We start from the raw sequence: 6,921 nt of genomic DNA, 5'->3' as shown, positions 1-6,921 counted from the left end.
ATATGTTAATAAGGTAGAGCATTGTGTACAGACAATATATCAGTTGTTAAAGTCGAGCAGAATTATTGTTTTGAGGTAATTATGTGATCATTTAAAATTTCACCCTTGCAACAAATCCCAAAAAAGTTGGGACAGGGCCAATAAAATGCTTTTTATATTGGATAAGACTAAACACAACACAAGGGATGAGACTGAACAGTTAAATACTTTGACTGACGGCATAATTTTTTTCAAAAATTAGATATTTTGATATGCGAGACATGATTTCAGCAGCTGAACTGATAGGTGTGTTCTTCAACTTGTTTACCTTTTTGTTATGCTTCATATGTGGCATATCCTGACTGTAAGAAAACAATTTTGTGACCTGTTTACTCCTATGATGGAACCACACTGTTGGAACATAGTAGAGATTGAAATTTGCCACCATTATGGGACAATATCTAAAGGCGGTGCTCCAAAATATAATGCCTTGGTAGCTATGTTTGCTGTTTAAAGTCTGTATGTATCATTAAACATTCATTTCAATGCTCTACATGAGAAAGAAGACCCTAACCAAGTCACCTCTGCACCCTCTTACCATTATATATGCAGTCTTTCAGATTGACCACTAAATCAAGTTGAAGTATTAATTTTCTATATAACCTGGAGGGTGCATGACTCCATAATTTTCAAAAAGGATTAAATATTTTCAATTCTGTAATCAGAGGACAGTTTCACATGTCTACTAGGTCCATCTAGAATGAGCTTTGCTGCTTGCAACACTGTTTAATGTCTGCATCATGTGCATTAATCAAGCGTTGTGTTTATGGTCATTTTTTCGAGAGCTGTCATTGTTGGAGTGTCATAGTTTGCTTATTTACCACGAGCATGTCATGATCTCATAACTCGTGGAATGATTACACAGAACTCTATGTTACGGAAATGGGCCTTATATACCTGCAATTTTGATAATTCAATATTTCTGTGTAATAGATAAGTAATTAGTCCCTCAAAATCTTCGCTGCTGAGTGCCACAGCCTCTCTGTAATGGTATATTATTTGTGCATTCACGTTGGCAGTCAATATAGTTCCTTTTAAAATATTCTTCCTTGTGTAATTTTTAGAATTATCCAACTATTACAATATGTTTTGAACCTGTCCCAACTTTTTTGAGATTTGTTGCATGGGTCAAATTTTAAATGATCACATAATTACCTCAAAACAATAATTCTGCTTGACTTTAACAACTGATATGTTGTCTGTACATAATGCTCTACCTTATTAACATATTAGATGTTTTGAAAATGCCAGCATTTTGATTTTATTCACAAAATACAAAGTGTCCCAACTTTTTTGGAATCCGCTTGTAATTTCGGAGTGACGTTACAATGAATCTGAAGTGACAAACCTCATTGCAATCAGCAGCGGACATTAATAGTGCAACAGGCAGTTATCGAGAAATAATCACATCCCTAGAGGGCTGTATGATAATTACTTGTACATGCGTCATCGAATTTGGACTTTAACTATGGAAGAGCTGCACCTATCGAGGAATGAGAGCAATATACTGACACATTCCAGTATTCCTCAAACTACAGCTCACAAGACCTCACAAACTATGGCATATTGTAATATTTTGATTTGAGTTTGTCAGAGGACGCGCTCAACTTCTTGGAAAAAATGAATGTCTTTGGGTGCGCGATAAAAGGTATAAACCAAATAGAAATATTTAAAGAAGAAAAATCCGCACTCACAAGCTACATCTCATTATTTATTTATAGATTACCAACAGGTCCACAAGCAAACGCGTTTCGGCTATCAAGCCTTCATCAGTGCATGGTACCTCGCCCTGGTGATAATCTATAAATAAATAATGAGACGTAGCTTGTGAGTGCGGATTTTTCTTCTTTAAATATTTTTATTTGACCCTACCCACTTCCAATTCCTTTTAACCTCTCAAACCAGTTGAAACCCAGGTGTTGATCCCTCAATCCTGGAGTAATCCTTATCCATTCCTTGTCATGTTGGTTGGTCCATTCTGGAAGGCAGTGGCAATGATACAATGGTTATAGACAACCACGCAGCCATGTCAACATTACACTTACTGTGGTTGGCAGAATGTGTTTCTCTGCTCTTGGTTATTTAGGCACACTTCATCTGAAAATGACACCTGGAAATGTGTGTGATATGAAATGTGTTCAATAACTGGTGGACAGAAACACACATGCACCGCGAACTAACCAACAAATGAACGCACAACAAATTCAGATTATCACATAATTCTCTTTGGTACAGCCCCCTAATATTGCATTTTAAGAATGATGGATGATCTATGTATTGTAATGTAGGAGATGACAGGAGAGTCTACCTCCTTGATGAGATGGGGAGCGACTGGTGAAGTTGGCTTGAGGGATGGGGTCATCTAAGTCGGTGCACTGTGGTAATGGAGAGCAGTAGACAGAAGTATTTTAGACGTCTATCGTACAAGCTGTGGGAAGTAAATGAGTGAATGACATAGAACATTACAAACTTTGAAAGATGTGGTAGAATGCAACTTTTGTGGTGGAAAACACTCAATACACAGAAAAGACTGATTAGTTGAACATGGAACATCTACCAGTCAGAACTTAGCCTTTGATGCCTTAAAACTCATTCTGACACTCTATGCAGCAGCAGCAGCAGCAACCCCACCAAAAGCAGCCACCAAACTAGACACTGATTTCTTATACTGAAAGTACTATTCGGATTAAATGGTAAAGACACTCCCAAAGCATAGCAGCAGCTCAGAATAAAACTCTGTTTTTTGATTAGTTTAACATGGAAAGCAAGTGGATGCAAGTGATGAAGATAATAGGCAAAATCATTTAGGCAGAATAAATGAGTTCTGCATTTCAAATTCAGTCATAAACCTCTATTGATTATTGTGAGGTTATTGAGTCATACCATATATAAATAGGCTTAAAGCAGGGATGTCAAACTCAGGCCCGGGGGTCAAATGTGGCCCGCGGAGTCATTTGATTTGGCCCGAGAGATTATTTCAAATGTGCCTTACAGTTGGCCCACACACACCATTAATATACAGTATAGACTAAGAAGACTTGAACATGAAATTTGGTGTGTTGTATAGGAACATGAGTGGGCCCAGACCAGTGAAACAGCTCACGTGCAACAGAATATGGGCAAGCATATTTGAACTATGATGGGAATCTGCGGTCAAACATAACATGAGTATGAAGTGTGTATGCACAACTTAAGTTTCTTTAGTTTAGTTTTTTAGTTTTTAGTGAGTTTGGCCCACGACTTCGTTCCAGATTTTGAATTTGGCCCTTAGTCAATTTGAGTTTGACACCCCTGGCTTAAAGGGTGAAATAAATAGTAGTAAAAACGTAATAAAGCAGTGTAACCTTAACCTTACATTCACACAGGCACTGAAGGTTGATGGATCAAATCAACAGGCATGGGGGATGCAAAATGCATTGAGGTATTTTCAGATCACCACACAAATGTAAACATTAAACAAGGATGACCCAAGCAAATATAAAATGCAGTTTCTCAGTGAGTATTTCATTTGTTGAGAGAATAATGTCATAAAACCTGCATGAGCCTGTGTGAAAAAGTAATTGCTCCCTGTTAAATGAAGTGGTATCTGTGATAAATCACATTATCATAATCATATCATAACTGAGTTATATCTCACAGCTGCCCACGTCTGGCTGCTAACAGGCCTTTCAAATTAGGAGAAAATGTTAAGGGTGCCAAATGTGCAAAAAAAAAAATCAGTAGGAGGGCAAAAACATACGCACGGCACTGTATGACCTTGTGTATGAACCCCCATTCAGTCAATCACACGCAAGGTCAACCATTGACAGAAGGAGACTGTCTGAAGGAAGGGTTATAGCATGGGCGGACTTTCAGGTGGGTTACTCATATCAGATCGATCCAGTCAGAACGTCTGGCCCGCCCTCCCCCCACAATGAGTGGGCCGAGTATGCGGCAGCTTTGAATGAATGGCAGTTGTTAGAGCCATAGCAACAAAAATGTATTTTTTCATTTTATCAATTGCAAACGAGTGTTGTCATAGATCAGCTGCAACTGTGTGTATTAATTTGTTTATCTCTTCAGTGTTTGTGAAGGTTCACAAGTGGGGGAGTTACTAAGCATTAGCATGTGATTGCAACATCATATTTATATTGAGCCTAGTCTCGCAGAAAATCAACTGTATGTTTCGTGGTGCCGCTATGATATAGCCTCATTTTTCGTAGTTGGGCAACGCGCGCTGTCATAGAGAGTGGGTGAGAGAGAGGGCGAAAGAGAGCGAGCGGGAGAGAGAGACCATCCGAGCAGCGTGCATTCCGGGATGGGAGCGCTGTCGTTGTGTCAGCTTCTTGCCATGTCTCCCTTCCTCCAACATTGTCCCTAACCTTAACCCTAACCCTAACCTTAACCCTAAACTTAACCATAAATCACTTGTTTGAAATGTTTGATTACCGTCGTCTCCAGTTAGCCTTCACTCACGCTTGATTGTTGTCCGCATTATTCTTCCCCCCACAACCAAAACTACCCCAACTGTCAGTTCCCCCTTTCGTCACCCAACCACGAGAAACGAGGCTATTCGTAAAGGTACCACAAGGCTTAAAGTTGATTTTTTTCAGTTTTTCTCGTAAAGAATGGCCCGAGGTTACGGTTGTTATATTGGCGTTTGACACCAAATGATCAAACCGGACATCTCTATACCCTATTTTTAACAACTTCCATAGAATGTGGCTGTTCGCTACTAATATTTTTTTTCACTCACACCTTATTTGAGACAGGTCAGTGAAACATGTTTTATTCTTCCAAAGATTATGGGCTTACAGATCATCATGACATGAAATGCTAACAAGAAGAACTACATGCTTCTGGGTGACTTGCAAACTCTATTATAACATATTTTACCATAGAAGCCATATTATCTCTGAACCAAATCGAAACATTTTCTTGAGCTGTCAATAACTTTTTGGGAAACTTATTTTTATATATTGCTTTTAAAGTCTAACGTATATTATTAATATATACTAATATATACTTTATTATATCATACTACATACATGTATACTGTTGAGTGCTATATTCCATGCTGTTTGTGTAACTAGTCAAACACGATTGTTCAAGCAATGCCAAAACCATATTAATGTACCTTAAATGGACTTAAATCGGGAATGAATGGTCCAAAACTAAGTGTAGGGAAGTATACCAAGACCCAAACCTTTTTTTTAGCCTGCCTCTTCCTGTTCCGTTGAGCCTGGCGGCATCCCATGTAGACCTGTGAAGATAGACCTGTGAAGATAAGAAATTTGGCCGGATGACTACATGACAAAATATTCTTGCAATTAACAATTCAGCTGTTTTTGAACAATACAATGACAATGGGCCGTTCTCAGAGTCTGAAAACAGTATATCTTAAAGGGGCACAAGGTAGGATGACGTCGTTGGCATGGTGCCTGTGGCATGCCCGTCTCAAAATCTACACCGTAATGAAAAAATGCTGTTCAAATGAACTCGCTGTGAGAATGTTTTTCATCACGGAATGCCAGCAGCTGATACAAATCTGAATACGGTATGTAAAGCAATTTTTCGTATGAAAAGTGTTTCCCATGACACTCATTCGGCTCTGTCAAAAAGTTGCATTCAGGGTTTTCTGACAGCGTATCGTGGAAGTGGTCGCGTGAGTCATCTCATTTACAATTGATTCACAAAACCATTGGCCGACTCAGGACAGTGATTAATTAAACGTTTAATCCTACTTGGAGCCTCTTTAACATGTGTCATTGAACCAGATGGTATCAAACACTGAATGGTACCAACAGGTCCCGTCTGGTTCAATGATACATGCTAAGAAGTGATATCACCAGAGTCATAGAACAGCTGGAAGAATAGAAATTAAGTAAATTTAATAATAATAATTGTATTTGTATAGCACTGTGTCATACAAGGCATGTAACTCAAAGTGCTTAACAAATGGGAAAAAAAAACATTGTTAGAGATAGATTTAAAAGGAGAGGTATAGAGGAGAGGCAGAAAAAGCAGGAAGGCAGAGGAAGAAGAGATAGACAGAGAATGTAGAGTCATAAGGTCAACGTAGGTTAGGACCAGGATTCTTAGATGTGTAAGGTCCATAGTGGCTGGGCCCATCATAAGTCATAGATAGTCACACAGAGATTGGGCGCTCAGGTGCGGCCCCTGGTGGCATCAGGGGTGAGGAAAAACTCCCTTTCGCTTGATTCATAGTTTGTAAGGGGGGAAAAAAGCTCAGTGAGGTCTGAGAAAAAAGACCCCCTATAGTCAGGAAGAAACCTCAGGCAGAGACCAGCGGCCACCTAGGGGAGCCCCCTGCCAGGGCTGGTTGCGAGTAGTAACTGGAAGAATAGATATAAAAATCAGCATATTTCAAAAAATGGTGCTGATCCTTTTTAAGTGACTACTTGTTTCAAGCTGGTTAGAAAAGAATTTGGGCTGGTGATAGGCAACTCATGCCTGCCACTTGACTCCTACTCCAACATGTCATCATACATTGCGTATCTATGACACGCTGATTTGAACCCACTATCGCGTGTGTCCAATAAGCCTTTTCAAGTTAAAGCGTGCTCCACAACGCCCTGTGACAGGTTAGGTTTAGGGATGTTTTGGTTTAGGCACAATTTAGCTAGAAATTCACCTAATGTCGCTGTTCTTGGCAAAACTAAAGCAGCATAAACATTGCTTTACTGACAGGTTAGGTTTAGGGATGGTTTTGGTTAGGGCACAATAAAGCATATTTGCGTTTAGTAACAGAAATGCTCTGTTGCAAAACAAAATCGGCGACACGGCGGGAAAACTGCACAAACCTTGTCACGTGTCAAAAGTGCATGGAAGCGCTTTACCGTTGCGTTGTGCAACACGCATTAACTTCAAAAGGCTTCGCAC

This window comes from Engraulis encrasicolus, chromosome 16 (assembly GCF_034702125.1).
Source record: "Engraulis encrasicolus isolate BLACKSEA-1 chromosome 16, IST_EnEncr_1.0, whole genome shotgun sequence".
In the NCBI taxonomy this organism is placed as follows: Eukaryota; Metazoa; Chordata; class Actinopteri; order Clupeiformes; family Engraulidae; genus Engraulis; species Engraulis encrasicolus.
This window is presented reverse-complemented; position numbering follows the sequence as displayed.